General features: G+C 42.4%; 1 long non-coding RNA gene across 1 annotated transcript in view; it reads left to right on the top strand.

Annotated features, from left to right (window-relative positions):
• The window catches only part of LOC139361425 (uncharacterized), a 63,694-nt gene extending 57,234 nt beyond the window's left edge, over positions 1-6,460 (top strand). Inside the window, exons 4-5 of the long non-coding RNA XR_011618997.1 lie at positions 5,158-5,298; positions 5,975-6,460. This is a non-coding gene — a long non-coding RNA (uncharacterized lncRNA). The remainder of the gene's footprint in view (positions 1-5,157; positions 5,299-5,974) is intronic.
• Positions 6,461-14,353: the final 7,893 nt, after the last annotated feature.

The following is a 14,353-nucleotide window of genomic DNA, read 5'->3' as shown; positions in this document are numbered from 1 at the left end:
AAAGTCTCTTGCCACTAGCATGAAGGTCCCATGAGAAGAAAAATGGGAACTCTTGCTCATAACAGTGCCCCAAATGCCCAGCACGGTGTAGCTCTAGGGCAGTTGGTCGATGGTGGACACTGCTGGTTGGAGGGCCCAGCTGGCCCTCCCAACTGCCTCCTCCCTGGTCACGTTCCATTATAGAGAACAGAATAGTTTCTTGCCTTTCCAGAGTCCCTCTTAGTGGAGATTGGCCAAGTGACATTGTCCTGCCCCGGGAGATATAAGTGGAAGTTGGCTGAAAGGTTTCTAGCCTTGGTGTGCTGGGAGGATTTGAACCAGGACATGACAGCTGACCGTCCATTGTTCGAGAATTCTGCAACTTGGTTGTTCAACACATTCAGTACTTCAAAATATTAAATAATGTAAACTCGCAAATTAAAAAATGCATTAGACCAGATGCAGTGGCCCACGTCTAACACATTGGAAGCCTGAGGCAGGAAGATCACTTGAGCCTAGGAGTTCAATACCAGCTTAGGCAAAAAAGGAAGACCCTGTCTCTACAAAAAATTTTAAAATTAGCTATGCATGGTGGTGTGTGCATGCAATCCTAGCCACTCAGGAGGCTGAGATGGGAGGATCGCTTGAGCCATCTGTTCAAGGCCCCAATGAGCTATGATAGTGCCACTGCACTCCAGCCTGGGTAACAGAGCCAGACCCTGTCTCAGAAATAAATATATTTCATATATTAAAAGATTTATAATAAATGTATGTATATACACATTTAAGTATAATACTTATATATTTAGATATAAATATATATTTCTTGTTTTATTTATTTATTTATTTATTTTGCGATGGAGTTTAACCCTTGTCACCCAGGCTGCAGTGCAATGACACAATCTGGGCTCACCGCAACCTCCACCTCCTGGGTTCAAGTGATTTTCCTGCTTCAGTCTCCTGAGTACCTGGGATTACAGACATGCACCACCACGCCTGGCTAATTTTTGTATCTTTAGTAGAGATGGGATTTCTCCATGTTGGTCAGGCTAGTCTCGAACTCCTGACCTCAGGTGATCTGCCCACCTTGGCCTCCCAAATTGCTGGGATTACAGGTGTAAGCCACTGTGCACAGCCTATATGATACATTTATATATTATAATTATGTATATTAATTTTATATAATTATATATAAATATAAATATAAAAACTTTCCTTGCCTTCTCTTGTTTCTACCTTCAGTCAGTCCCATGACTTCAAATACTATCTACAGGTAGTAATTTTAAATGTGTATTTTATATTATATATATATATATTTGTTGTTGTTGTTGTTGAGACAGAGTCTCGCCCTGTCGCCAGGCTGGAGTGCAATGGTGTAGTCTCAGCTCACTGCAACCTCTGACTCCTGGGTTCAGGCAATTCTCCTGCCTCAGCCTCCCAAGTAGCTGGGCTTATAAGCGTCCACCACCACGTCCAGCTATTTTTTTTTTTTTTTAGTAGAGACAGGGTTTTGCCATGTTGGTTAGTTTGGTTTTGAACTCCTGACCTTAACTGATCGTCCACCTCGGCCTCCTAAAGTGCTGGGAATACATGCGTGAGCCACCTTGGCCAAAACATTTTTCTGTTTCCAAACATTTTACATGAGAGGAAAGTGGAGAAGAAATCATCTGACACTCTACTGTAAAAAAAAAAAATCATTGTGCCTCTCTTCTTTTCATCTTTCCTAAGTGTACATATTACCAAAATGTCTTTAGGTTGAGGTCCCCACGTGAAAACTTTACAGGGTGCTGTGTCCTCAGCCACCCTCCTGTCTTTTCCTAGTCCTGGCATTTTAGAACTGTCTGGGGATGACCCAGGATACCCACAGTGGCCATGTCTATTGGAGGGTCTAGTGAGTATCAGCCCCGGGGTCATCTCATCGCCAACGACAGCCTGAGGTAGGGAGTAGAGTCTCTCAGGGGAGCAGTTGGATGCTCCTGGCCTTAGAGGAATCTCCTGGTATAGTTTCATCTAAAATGGTGACCCCTTAGGGTTATTAAAATTTTAGGACATTAAAATGAATGGACAATACAACGTAATGTCTTTAAAGATAGGTCATTAAAACTGTTCCTCCAGGCCGGGCACGGTGGCTCAAGCCTGTAATCCCAGCACTTTGGGAGGCCGAGACGGGCGGATCACGAAGTCAGGAGATCGAGACCATCCTGGCTAACCCGGTGAAACCCCGTCTCTACTAAAAATATACAAAAAAAAAAAACTAGCCGGGCGAGGTGGCGGGCGCCTGTAGTCCCAGCTACTCGGGAGGCTGAGGCAGGAGAATGGCGTAAACCCGGGAGGCGGAGCTTGCAGTGAGCTGAGATCCGGCCACTGCGCTCCAGCCTGGGCGACAGAGCGAGACTCCGTCTCAAAAAAAAAAAAACAAAAAACAAAACAAAACAAAACAAAAAAAAAACTGTTCCTCCAGCCGGAGCTTTTATTCCTCGGACACACATTGACGGTCTGCAAATGGGATGCTGATATTGAGAGGAAAAGGCAGAAAGGATTTCTGCTCTCTAAATTGTCTCAGACTTGTGAAGAGAGAAAAACTGTCCCAAAGGTCAAGGAAAACCCACCCCAGAGAGGATATGCAAGAACCTGAATATGAAAATGCACTGAAGGCACACAGGAGGACAAAGAGCAGTGCCAGTGCCTCCTAGGTGGTCACTGAGGACTTTACTGAACAGGATGGGTGTCCCGAGGGATAGAAGGGCCTGCCGTGACACTTAGAAAGGTCTGTGTTGGAGTCAGCACTGCCTCTCTCTGAGTTTGTTACCTTGATAAGGCTTGTCCGCTTATTTGAGTTTCAGTTTTTCATTGACTGTAAGATACATGTTGTCAGTACAGCTTGAAAGATAAAGGTACTATTTCTAAAGTAGCAAGGTAAAATGACATATTTTATTTGCTAAAAGTTCATATTTCTTTCTTCCCCAGAGTGAGTGTAGTAAGTTTTAAAGGTCTGTTCTTTTCAAGGGTAATGTCAAATGGAATTGTAACACTCAGCTTTGTCAATGCTACTAGTGAAATAAAAGTGTGATAGATAAATTGATGATTTACAAAGATTCACCAAAATGTCAGTTTCCCTCTTGTAGCATGGTGAAGAATTTATGACAGTGGACACATCTGTATCCTCTTATCTGGATATCTGAGGGGTTTTTTGGTGTTGTTTTATGGTTTTTTTGGAGACACTGTCTTGCTTTGTAGCCCGGCTGGAGTGCAGTGGCACCATCTCTACTTACTGCAACCTCTGCCTCCCGGGTTCAAGTGATTCTCCTGTGTCAGCCTCCCGAGTGGGATTATAGGCACCCACCATCACACATATCTAATTTTTGTATTTTTAGTAAACATAGGGTTTTAGGCCTGGCGCGGTGGCTTATGCCTGTAATCCCAGCAATTTGGGAGGCCAAGGTGGGCGGATCACGAGGTCAGGAGTTCCAGAGCAGCCTGGCCAACATGGCGAAAAACTGTCTCTACCACAAATACAAAAAAATTAGCTGAGTCTGGTGGCAGGCACTTGTAATCCTAGCTACTCGGGAGGCTGAGGCAAGAGAATTGCTTGAACCCGGGAGGTGAAGTTTGCAGTGAGCCAACATCTTGCCACTGCATCCCAGCCCAAGCGACAATGCAAGACTCCGTCTCAAAAAACAAACAAACAAACAAACAGCAAAAAGGCGGGGTTTTGCATGTTGGCCAGGCTGGTCTCAACCTCCTGACATCAGGTGATTGCCTGCCTCAGCCTCCCAAGGTGCTGGGATTACAGGCGTGGGCCAGCACACCCGGCCCACTCTATTTTCTTTTAATTCCCTAAATTTTAACATGTTAGAGTTTGTCTGTTCCTTTATTACTGTTTTCTTACATAAAAGAAATTCTGTCTAATCCTTCGTAAAAAAAAAAAAAAAATCTTCCTGTGACTTCTGAAAGTGTTCTGGTTTTATCTTTCGTATTTGAATATCTAATACATTGATTATGGTTCATGGAATAGAGAAGAATGCAATGTATTTTCCCAAGTAGACGCCAGCCTGGTTTGCCTCATATTTTAAAGTGCATGTGATTTCTTTTTCTATTCTACGGTGCCTACTCTATCATTCGTCAACTTTCCACATAAATGCTGGGTCATTAAGACTTTTCTTCCCGTTGGTCTGCTTGCTCATCTCTCTGCTAATACTGAGATGTCCTGAGTATTTTCGTTTGAAAATCTTAGAAGTATGTTAGACAAGCCATCACTCTTTTTTTAGATGACGAAAAAACATTAGTCATTTGTCATTTTTACTACGCATGAAAAAGTAATTTTTCCTGCCTAAAAACAACCTGATTTGGGAATTTATGTGATTTCATAGGAATAGCATCTGGAAGTGGTGACATTAATGTCATTTTAAAATGCCTTGACATTGTGCAATAGAAATTTTAAAAATTATTGTATTAGTATTGTTAAATATCAATTATTGGTTTCATTTACTACTCAATTAAATTTAATAATCCTACTCTCTCTTGGTATAATCACATGGAATGGGCTCAACTCCCCAGTTAATAAGTGACAGCACGTATAAAATATTGTCTACCAGGGAAACTCATTGAACACTTAGTGTTCAGACTGTGTTTTGGTGTCTGGTTTCCTAAGCACCACTGTAGTGAAAATAATAGACCTTCGGCAGAAAAAGTTTTGGTAAATATATTACATAAGCCATTTAAATGCAGTGAGTCATTCTTATTACTTGGTTTGGTGGAATCCCTTTCAAAATGTAAGTTACCAATACAAACAAAGATGGAATTTTGTGAGCAGGCATTTTTAAGAATAAGTAGTCTCAGGACTGATAATATTAACTCCCTTATGCACATCAGGTAGGACTTTATTATGACAGATACTAGAAATGTACAAAGTGAAGTTAAAAGGTAACTCCCAGCAGCACATCTTACTCCCTGGATTCTCTAATGAGATGGGTGTTTCTACTTTGCTGTTGCCTTTTTGAATAGTTCAATTCTAGCAATAGTACTGCTGTGTGGGAGGGAGTATGTGTGAACAGAGTAAGAGTTGTGACAACCAAGTCACAGAATAAATGGTTGGAAATTTTAGAATTATGTAAACAGCTTTTGGATTGAGTATAGATTCCCAGTGCTGTCATTCTCACCCGTCCTTCTATCCACAAGTGTGGAATGTTCTAGGACTCCATGGCTTTTGAGGATGTGGCTCTGAACTTTACCCAGGAGGAATGGATTTTGATAGATTCTTCTCAAAGAACCTCTACAGAGAAGTGATGCAGGAAGCCTGCAGGAATCTGGCTTCTGTAGGTAAGAATGACAACACATTTCACTTAATTACAGAAGTATTTCCCTATCATCAGTGCTATTTGTGATTTGGAATGTGGCAAGGGAATGATTTGGTGAAGAAATCAGGCATGGGCACTGTGTACAATGAACATGAAATCTAGTAATGTTTCTGTAGTTTGTAATAATTCATGATAATTTTGTGGGTCTGCATTTTAGGAAACAAATGGAAAGACCAGAATATTGAAGATCACTTTGAAAAACCTGGGAAAGAGATAAAATAATTTGCACTGAGAAGAGGAAATAAAGTCCTCTGAAGGAATCTTAGCTTGTCATGAACTTAGAAACAAGCAACCAAAACAAATAAGAGTCACTTGAAATTTATTTTTTTTTAGAAAAATTTCACCCAAAATGTAATATACTTCAGTGTAGCAGTCAGTGTTTGGAAAACAGTTTAATTGAAAGTAGCACTACAAAAATGTGTATATGAATGTTACTAATTTGGTCATAGCCATGCAGGTGGTAGCTGTGTTTTCAATAGTAACCCATTTACTTTCAAATAATTCAATCATGGCAAAAAATATATAATAATAACAATGCATTTTCCTTGATATTGGGAGCAGTGTAAGCCCAAGACCTATTAATAAGTAGAAAGTTATTAAACCAACCAATAATAATGTGCTTTTCATATTTTTTACAGAAATCATGTGATACAGAGACTGTGTGAAAGCAAAGAAGGTAGACAGTATGGACAAGTTGTCAGCCAAGTTCCAAATCTTGATCTGAATGAGAACATTTCTACTGGATTAAAAAAAATGTGAATGCAGTGTTTGTGGAAAAGTCTTTGTACATCATTCCCTCCTTAATAGGCATATCCTGGCTCACTCAGGATACAAACTATATGGAGAGAAGCAATATAAATGTGAACAATGTGGGAAATTCTTCGTTTCTGTTCCAGGTATTAGAAGACACATGATAATGCACAGTGGAAATCCAGTTATAAATGTACGATATATGGGAAAGTGTTTTATTTTCTCAATTCATTTGAAAGACATCAGAGAACTCACACAGGAGAAAAACCCTATAAATGTAAACAGTGTGGTAAAGCGTTCACTGTTTCCGGTTGTTGTGTAATACATGAACGAACTGACACTGGAGAGAAACCCTAGGAATGTAAGGAATGTGGGAAAGCATTCAGATTTTCTTGTTATTTTAAGATGCGTGAAAAGACTCACGCTGGAGAAAGACCCTATACATCTACCAAATGTGATAAAACCTTCAGCTGTTCCACTTCCCTTCGTTACCATGGAAGCATTCATACTGGAGAGAGACCCTTTGAAGGTAAACAATGTGGCAAAGCCTTTAGTCATTTGAGTTCCCTTTGTAACCATAGAAGTACTCATACTGGAGAGAAAGCCTATGAATGTAAACAATGTGACCAAGCCTTCAGTCGTCTCAGTTCCCTTCACCTCCACGAAAGAATTCATACTGGAGAAAAACCCTATGAATGTAAGAGATGCGGTAAAGCCTACATTCGTTCCAGCCATCTTACTCGCTATGAAAGAAGTCATGATATAGAGGCTGGGTGTAGTGACTCAGCCTATAATCCCAGCACTTTGGGAGGCCAAGGTGTGTGTATTGCTTGAGCCCAGGAGTTCATAACCAGCCGGGATTAAAACAATGTGAAACAACCTGGGCAACATGGTGAAACCCTGTCTCTAGAAAAAATAAAATAATGCCGGGCATGCTGGCTCAAGCCAGCTACTCAGGAGGTGGAGACAGGAGAAGGGTGTGAACCTGGGAGGCGGAGCTTGCAGTGAGCCGAGATCGCACCACTGCATGCCAGCCTGGGCGACAGAGCAAGACTCCATCTAAAAAAAAAAAAAAAAAAACACCAAAATAATTAACTGGGCATGGTGGCACATTTCAGTTGTCTTAGTTCTTTTTCAAGGACATAAAAAGCCATGGGGTGTTGGGGGAAAGCCCTGTGCATGCAGATCACGAGGTCAGGAGATCGAGACCATCCTGGCCAACATGGTGAAACCCCGTCTCTACTAAAAATACAAAAATTAGCTGGGTGTGGTAGCATATGGTTGTAATCCCAGCTACTCAGGAGGCTGAGACAGGAGAATCGCTTGAACCCAGGAGGCGGAGGTTGCAGGGAGCCGAGATTGTGCCACTGTGCTGCAGCCTGGTGGCAGAGTGAGACTCCATCTCAAAATTAGAGAAAATAACTAACTAACTAACTAAATAAATAAAGACCCTTGAATGTAAAAAATGTGGTAAAACATATACTCTTTCCCATTCCCTCATAAACATGAAAAGGCTCACATTGCACAGAAACCTTAAGAATGTAGGAAATGTGGTCAAGCCTTCAGATTTTCCTGTTTTTGAAAATTTGGGAGGACTCAGAGGGGAGAAAAGCCTTTTGAATCTAAATTTGTGGTAAGGCCTTCAGTTGTTTTAGTTCCATTTGAAGACATCAGCTCATTCCTGAGAAAAACCCTATGAATGTCCAGAATGTGGGAATGTTTCATTTCTCTCATGCCCACTCAAGAACATATGAAAATGCACACTGTAGCTGGCTGGACCTTGTAAATACAAGAACGTACACAGGATTAAAACTCTAATAGTTTGGAAACTGCAAGAATATTTTCAGTTTTCACATTTACTTGAAAAGTCATGTGAAAACTCCCATGGGAAAGAAGTTCTATAAGTGAAGCTTTTCTAATTTGGAAAGCCTGATGTAAATTAATTATGGTGCAGTGTTTGAAAAAATGTATGAAATGTTACACAAGTTACAAGTATATTGTTTTTATCAGTGGCTCATTCTTAAAGAGTCTTGAGTAGGCATTTCATCTTGTTTTGCAGGGAAAGCTTGAGGTGAGAGTTCTGTAAATGCTCTTTAAGCAGTAGTACTTGAGTTTCATAGATAATGATATTAAGTTTGTTGGTAGAATTTTTGTCTATTCATTTGATAATGTGCTGGATTCACGGTTGAATTTTAATGTTTTCTAATATGAAGGTAAGTTTAATTTTTTAATTTCATTATTATCTTTTTTGGAGATGGAGTCTCACTCTGTTGGGCCCAGGCTGGAGTGCAGTGGTGAATCTCGGCTCACTGCAACCTCCGCCTCCTGGGTTTAAGTGATTCTCCTGCCTCAGCCTCCCGAGTAGCTGGGACTACAGGTTCCCGCCACTACGTCCAGCTAATTCTTTGTATTTTTAGTAGAGACAGGGTTTCACCATGTTGGCTAGGCTGGTCTTGAACTCCTGGCCTCATGATTTGCCCACCTTGGCCTCCCAATGTGCTGGGATTACAGACATGAGCCACTGCACCCGGTCAGGTAAGTTTCATTTGTGTGTATTGTCCTGTGATTAATGGACAAGTGAATAATGATTGTGAATTTTTGGGATTGTCTTACTAGCCTCATTTGGCAAATTTCGATTATCCCTTGTTCATTATACACATTCCACCTTTCTTTATTAAAGGAAAAACTACTCTTGATGTAAAGATGTTTATTTTTTCCTAATAATGAGTTGGTATTAATTCCTAAGTAAATAAATTTTACCATAGAGTATCATCTCATGAGTTCTTTGCATTTGTTGCCCTTTATTCTTTATTATTTCTGTCTATTATTTGGATCATTCACTTTGAATGAAGGAGAGAGGACTGTGATGGGACAATATGTTGTAACCAATCTGAGGGAGGAAGCATTCAATCTCTCAGTCACATATGATAGCGTTGGGCTTTTCATCGATGCCTTTCTTATTGTAGTAGATAGTATTGCACCATTATGATATGATAGTTTATATATTGTATTTTAGAGTATTACAGTCTTACCAGTCAGTGTGACATGATTCAGTTCTCTACCAGCCAATAGACAAACCAATCACATACTCCTGTATGAACAAAGGAACATCCTCGGCCGGGTGCAATGGATCACACCTGTAATCCCAGCACTTAGGGAGGCCGAGGCCAGTGAATCATGAGATCAGGAGATCAAGACCATCCTGGCTAACACAGTGAAACCCCGTCTCTACGAGAAATACAAAAAATTAGCCATGTGTGGTGGTGTGTGCCTGTAGTCCTAGCTTCTAGGGAGGTTGAGGCAGGAGAATGGCGTAAACCCGGGAGACGGAGCTTGCAGTGAGCTGAGATCACACCACTGCGCTCCAGCAAGGGTGACAGAGAGAGATTCTGTCTCAAAAAAAAAAAAAAAAAAAAAGGAACATCCTCACTTTTTTCATGCTATACCACTCTCTGCTCCTAAGTTAATCCCTGTTTGGGCCTGTGGGAGCTTACACCATCCTCCTAAATGTAATTAATAACTGATGTCTGGCTTATCTGTTCAGTAATAGATGTTATGTGTTTAACGGTGCCAGTAAACGTAGGGTGCTCATTCCTTCCTCACCAGTGGGGTGCATGAGACGCTATTGAAACAATTGGCAACACAAACGAAATGGACCAGCCCTCATGCAGGACACCTGCTCAACTTGACCTACCTGCTGTCGGCTGACGGTTCCGTAACACATCATCAGTCACCTGAGTCAGACCGTGAGCTGACGATGGGCCTTCCCTTTGATCTGCACAGCATTTTGTGGTCTTCAGGTGTTGTCATCTTCTCCCACACTAAAATGCTCTGATCTCCTAGACATGAATGTTTAATTACACCCCAGCATGACATTTGGCCTGTGCTTAGCAGGCAGTTTTGAGGCCCTGGCTTGTTAATGCACAAAAGCGCAGCACATAAGCTGACACTTAAGTCGTAATTAGCAAGGATCAGGCTGTATCTCTGTAGTCCCTGCATCTACTCTGGTCACCATCTCTGTATGCTGAGGGCAGCCATGTGGACATTATTAATTATTGTATACTCCAAGACAATAGTTATTATGTAGGGAGAAGTAGTGGCCTTGTTTGTTTCTTGTGCTGCTGCTCCCCTTACCGCTGTCCCCTACACCCTCCTGATGAGGTGTATATCTAAGGTGCCTCATGGTTCAGTCACTGATGAGTAAAGAAAATGGGAAGAAAGAGTTTGATATTAGCCCCTATCGAAGCATATGAAGAAGAGTCTCAGCTGCTTTCATTGAAAAATTCCTAGCAAGTGTGTGGGCTTTTCTTATCACTGCTGCTTATCAGCATGCCAAAAGTTGGATCTTCGGACTGCAAGTCTTGCCGGCCTTAGACATAATGGCCTTACTGCATGTGGAGCTAACCCCAGGAAGATGGAGTGACAGTCTCTGGAGGATTAGGTGGTCTCCTCCAATATGGATTGATGGGCTCCTGAACTCTTTCCTGTAACCATGCAGAGAGTCTACACTGCCAGCGATCATGTGCCTCCACTCTGTAGATATAGAAACTCAAAATATTTAAAATATTCTGAAACAGTTTCCATTGAAAGGAAAGAGAAAGACAGTTAGGTGCCACGCTCCGGTCAAGAGAACTAGTACACGGCTCACAAGAACACTCTGTTGCTACTGTCTGTGCCTCTGTCACAACAAATATCCTGATCCTTCAGTTTTAAGGGTGTAGGGCCATTTTCCTTCCTTTCTTACTGGTAGTTCTCAAGATAACTGTATGATATGCTGGGAAGGCAATATGCTGAAAATCAGGTGACATTGGTCAGAACAGCCCAGGCTCTGTTATAGTCCCTGCTTGAAACAGAATGGCCTTTAACGCTTGTGTCCAGCAAACCACATCGTGAGAGAAAACCCAAGGTAGGCTACTTTCTGGGGTCCCTCTGTTGTACTGCAAGTGAAGCACTTACAGTCAAAACTCCATCCATCTGCTCTGGGTAGCCTTCCTGAGCTTGGGGTAGTGGTTCATATAGAATCCTAGACTTCTGTTGTCTTTTGTTTGCTATTTGTAAGTAATAAATTCACTTCGTGGAATTTATGTATGAATGTGTTTGGTCTCATTGTACTCAGAAAAGTTGGTAGCCATTGCACAGTGAACCCGCTTCATAATTGGTAAAAACACCTATGCCACCCTTGTGCCACAGCAAGAAGGTTAATTCAGCCAAACATAAACTTCATGTTCATAAAACCCTGTAGCACAATTATTACCATGTGGGAGGCCTTTAACAATGGTGATGCTGATTCGAAGAACTCTGAAGGAAGAAATTTACACAAATGTGTTGGGTACATGGGAGTCCCTCCTAACTTAAAGCAATCCTTGCTCCCCTCTGCCTAAAAAGAATGGAGAGGCCAGGCACGGTGGCTCAGGCCTGTAATCTGAGTACTCTGGGAGGCTCAGGTGGGCAGATCACAAGATCAGGAGTTCAAGACCAGCCTGACCAATGTGGGGAAGCCACATCTCTACTAAAAATACAAAAATTAGCCGGGCGTGGTGGTGGGCACCTGTAATCCCAGCTACTTGGGAGGCTGAGGTGGGAGAATTGCTTGAACCTGGGAAGTGGAGGTTGAAGTGAGTCAAGACCATGTCACTGCACTCCAGCCTGGGTGACAGGGCAAGACTCCGTCTCGGGGGGGTGGGGGAAAGTGGATAAGAACTGAAACAGGTTTAAAATTTCACCTAATTGGAAATGCAAACTTTACAAAAATAATATTTAAAATAAAATGCTAAATGAGTGCTCATTGAATTTTATGCCTCCACAAAGTAGGTTGTGAACTAACTTCCACATCTGTTGCAAGCCAGCAAAGTTGGGCAGCCTCTGTGTCTGAAATTCACATGTGGCTCAAATAAGAATTATACCTGGGGATACCCCAAAGTTTAAATATGGTATCCCCTGTGATATTATGAGGAATTACTGTACATAAAACTGGTTGTCTTCCCTTAAATCGGAAAATAATATTATCTTGCCTAAATTCTCCAAAATGCTTCGCTCTGCAGTATCCTATAGTGGACATAGGTTTCCTGACCAATGAGCACTAAAAGTAAGTGTGTGTGACTCACCTATGTTGTTATCAAAATGGAAATCCCTGAAGCCCACCAGTTAGAATAACATGTCAGAATGTCAGATTTTTGGAATATATAGGTTTTCTGTAAGGTTATTAGGCATTGATTCCATTTTAAAAATAGATATCAATATATTTAGATGACCTATTTCTCCTATATTTTAGTATTAATAGATTGTGTCTTTTAATTCATCCAGTTGGTCTAAGTTACCAAGTTTGTGGGTTATGGAGATTGTAATATTCTTTATTACTTTATCATCCATGGGCTCTCTAATATAAAGGCCTCTTTTAATTCTTCTATTATTAGGTTGGTGCCAAAGTAATTGTGGTTTTGGACCGTGAATTTTAAATTTTTATAATTAGGCTGCAACACATCTTTATTAATCAAAATAGAACCCATTACAATGGACTGAACACAGTGGCTCACGCCTGTAATCCCAGCACTTTGGGAGGCTGAGGCAGGCGGATCAGGAGGTCAGGAGTTTGAGACCAGCCTGACCAACATGGTGAAATCCCGTCTCTACTTAAAATACAAAAAGTAGCCGGGTGTGGTAGCATGTGCCTGTAATCCCAGCTACTCAAGAGGCTGAGGCAGGAGAATCTCTTGAGCCCAGGAGGCAGAGGTGTCAGTGAGCCGAGATTGCACCTTTGCACTCTGGCCTGGGCGACAGAGTGAGACTCGGTCTTAAAAAAAAAAAAGAAAAAAAGAGAGAAACCATTACATTGAACACATTTTTGCCAATGAGAAATAAACTTGTTTATTCCCTGCTTTCAGGGTTCGATGAACTCTTGGAAAGCATTTTCTTCATCCTGCTGGTTGTGTAAGTGTTTTCCCTGCAAAAAGTTGTCAAGATGCTTAAAGAAGTGGTAGTTGTTTGGCAAGAGGTCAGATGAATATGGCAGATGAGACAAAACTTCATAGCCCAGTTTATTCAACTTTTGAAGCCCTGGTTGTATGACAGGTGGTCATGCATTGTGAAGAATTGGGCCCTTCATGTTGACCAGTGCCAGCTCCAGGTGCTGCAGTTTTCCATGCATCTCATCGATTAACTTGGCATACTCCTCAGATGTAATGATTTCACCAGGATTCAAAAAGTGTAGTGGATCAGAAGACCAGCAGCTGACTACCAAACGGTGACCATGACCTTTTTTTGGTACAAGTTTGACTTTGGGAAGTGGTTTGGAGCTTCTTCTCAGTCCAACCAGTGAGCTGGCTGTTGTATGAAATCCACTTTTTGTGGCATGTCACAATCTGATCAAGAAATGTTTCAATGTTGTTTCATAGAACAAGAGAAGATGACACTTCAAAAGGATGATTTTTAAAATATTTGCTCAGCTGATGAGGCAACCACTTATCAAGATTTTTCAGCTTTCCAATTGGCTTCAAATGCTGGATGACCGTAGAATGGTCGACATTCAGTTCTTCGCCAACTTCTCGTGTATCTGTAAGAGGCTTGAATTCAGTGGTTGCTCTCAATTGGTCGTTATCAACTTCTGGCCCAGAGCCTGGGGCTGAGGCTGCCATGACCACCCTGTTCTCTTCCTTCTGGGGTCCCCAGGAAGCTCACAGGACTGAATGATTCCCACAAAATACAGTGGCCAGGATGGGAGGGCTGGAGGTCAACTACCCCTCACCCCTGTCACCACAACCAAGAGGCCCCCATGGAGGTTGGCCCTGAGCTGTGGGTCCCTGTGGGATGCAGGCTCCCACAGAAACTTCAGGGGATGAGCATGGGTCCTCCTGGCTGACAGAGCCTGGTGGGCACTGGGTGTGTGGGGCCTGTGTAGGTAGATTGGACAGCACTGGGCCTTGCCAGGGAGCCGGGGACTGGTGTGGCCAAAGTGGGCAACAATATGTTGCCAGAACCAAAACTACAGTGCAATCAGCCCAGCTGGTAGGGAGAAGGAGGCCTGCCTAGCAGGACCATCCACCACTGTCCTGGCCCCAAGTCCAGACTGCCTGCCTGTACTGGACATTGCCTGGTCCAGGAGGCCTGGGCATGATGGTCAGGTGGTGTGTCCCTGGGTTCCAGGCCTTGGTGGTCCCTTGGCAGCTGAGCATCCTCTGGGCAGGAGGAGGGCCCGCGGTCCACTGTTTGCATCGGCCCCTGGGGGTGTGCCCTCACCCCAGCTTCTCAGCGCACAAGGGGGCATGACCAGG

This window comes from Macaca nemestrina, unplaced genomic scaffold (genome assembly GCF_043159975.1).
Source record: "Macaca nemestrina isolate mMacNem1 unplaced genomic scaffold, mMacNem.hap1 Scaffold_488, whole genome shotgun sequence".
Classification (NCBI taxonomy): Eukaryota; Metazoa; Chordata; class Mammalia; order Primates; family Cercopithecidae; genus Macaca; species Macaca nemestrina.
The sequence above is the reverse complement of the archived record's forward strand: the minus strand, read 5'-3'. Positions and strand labels throughout refer to the sequence as shown.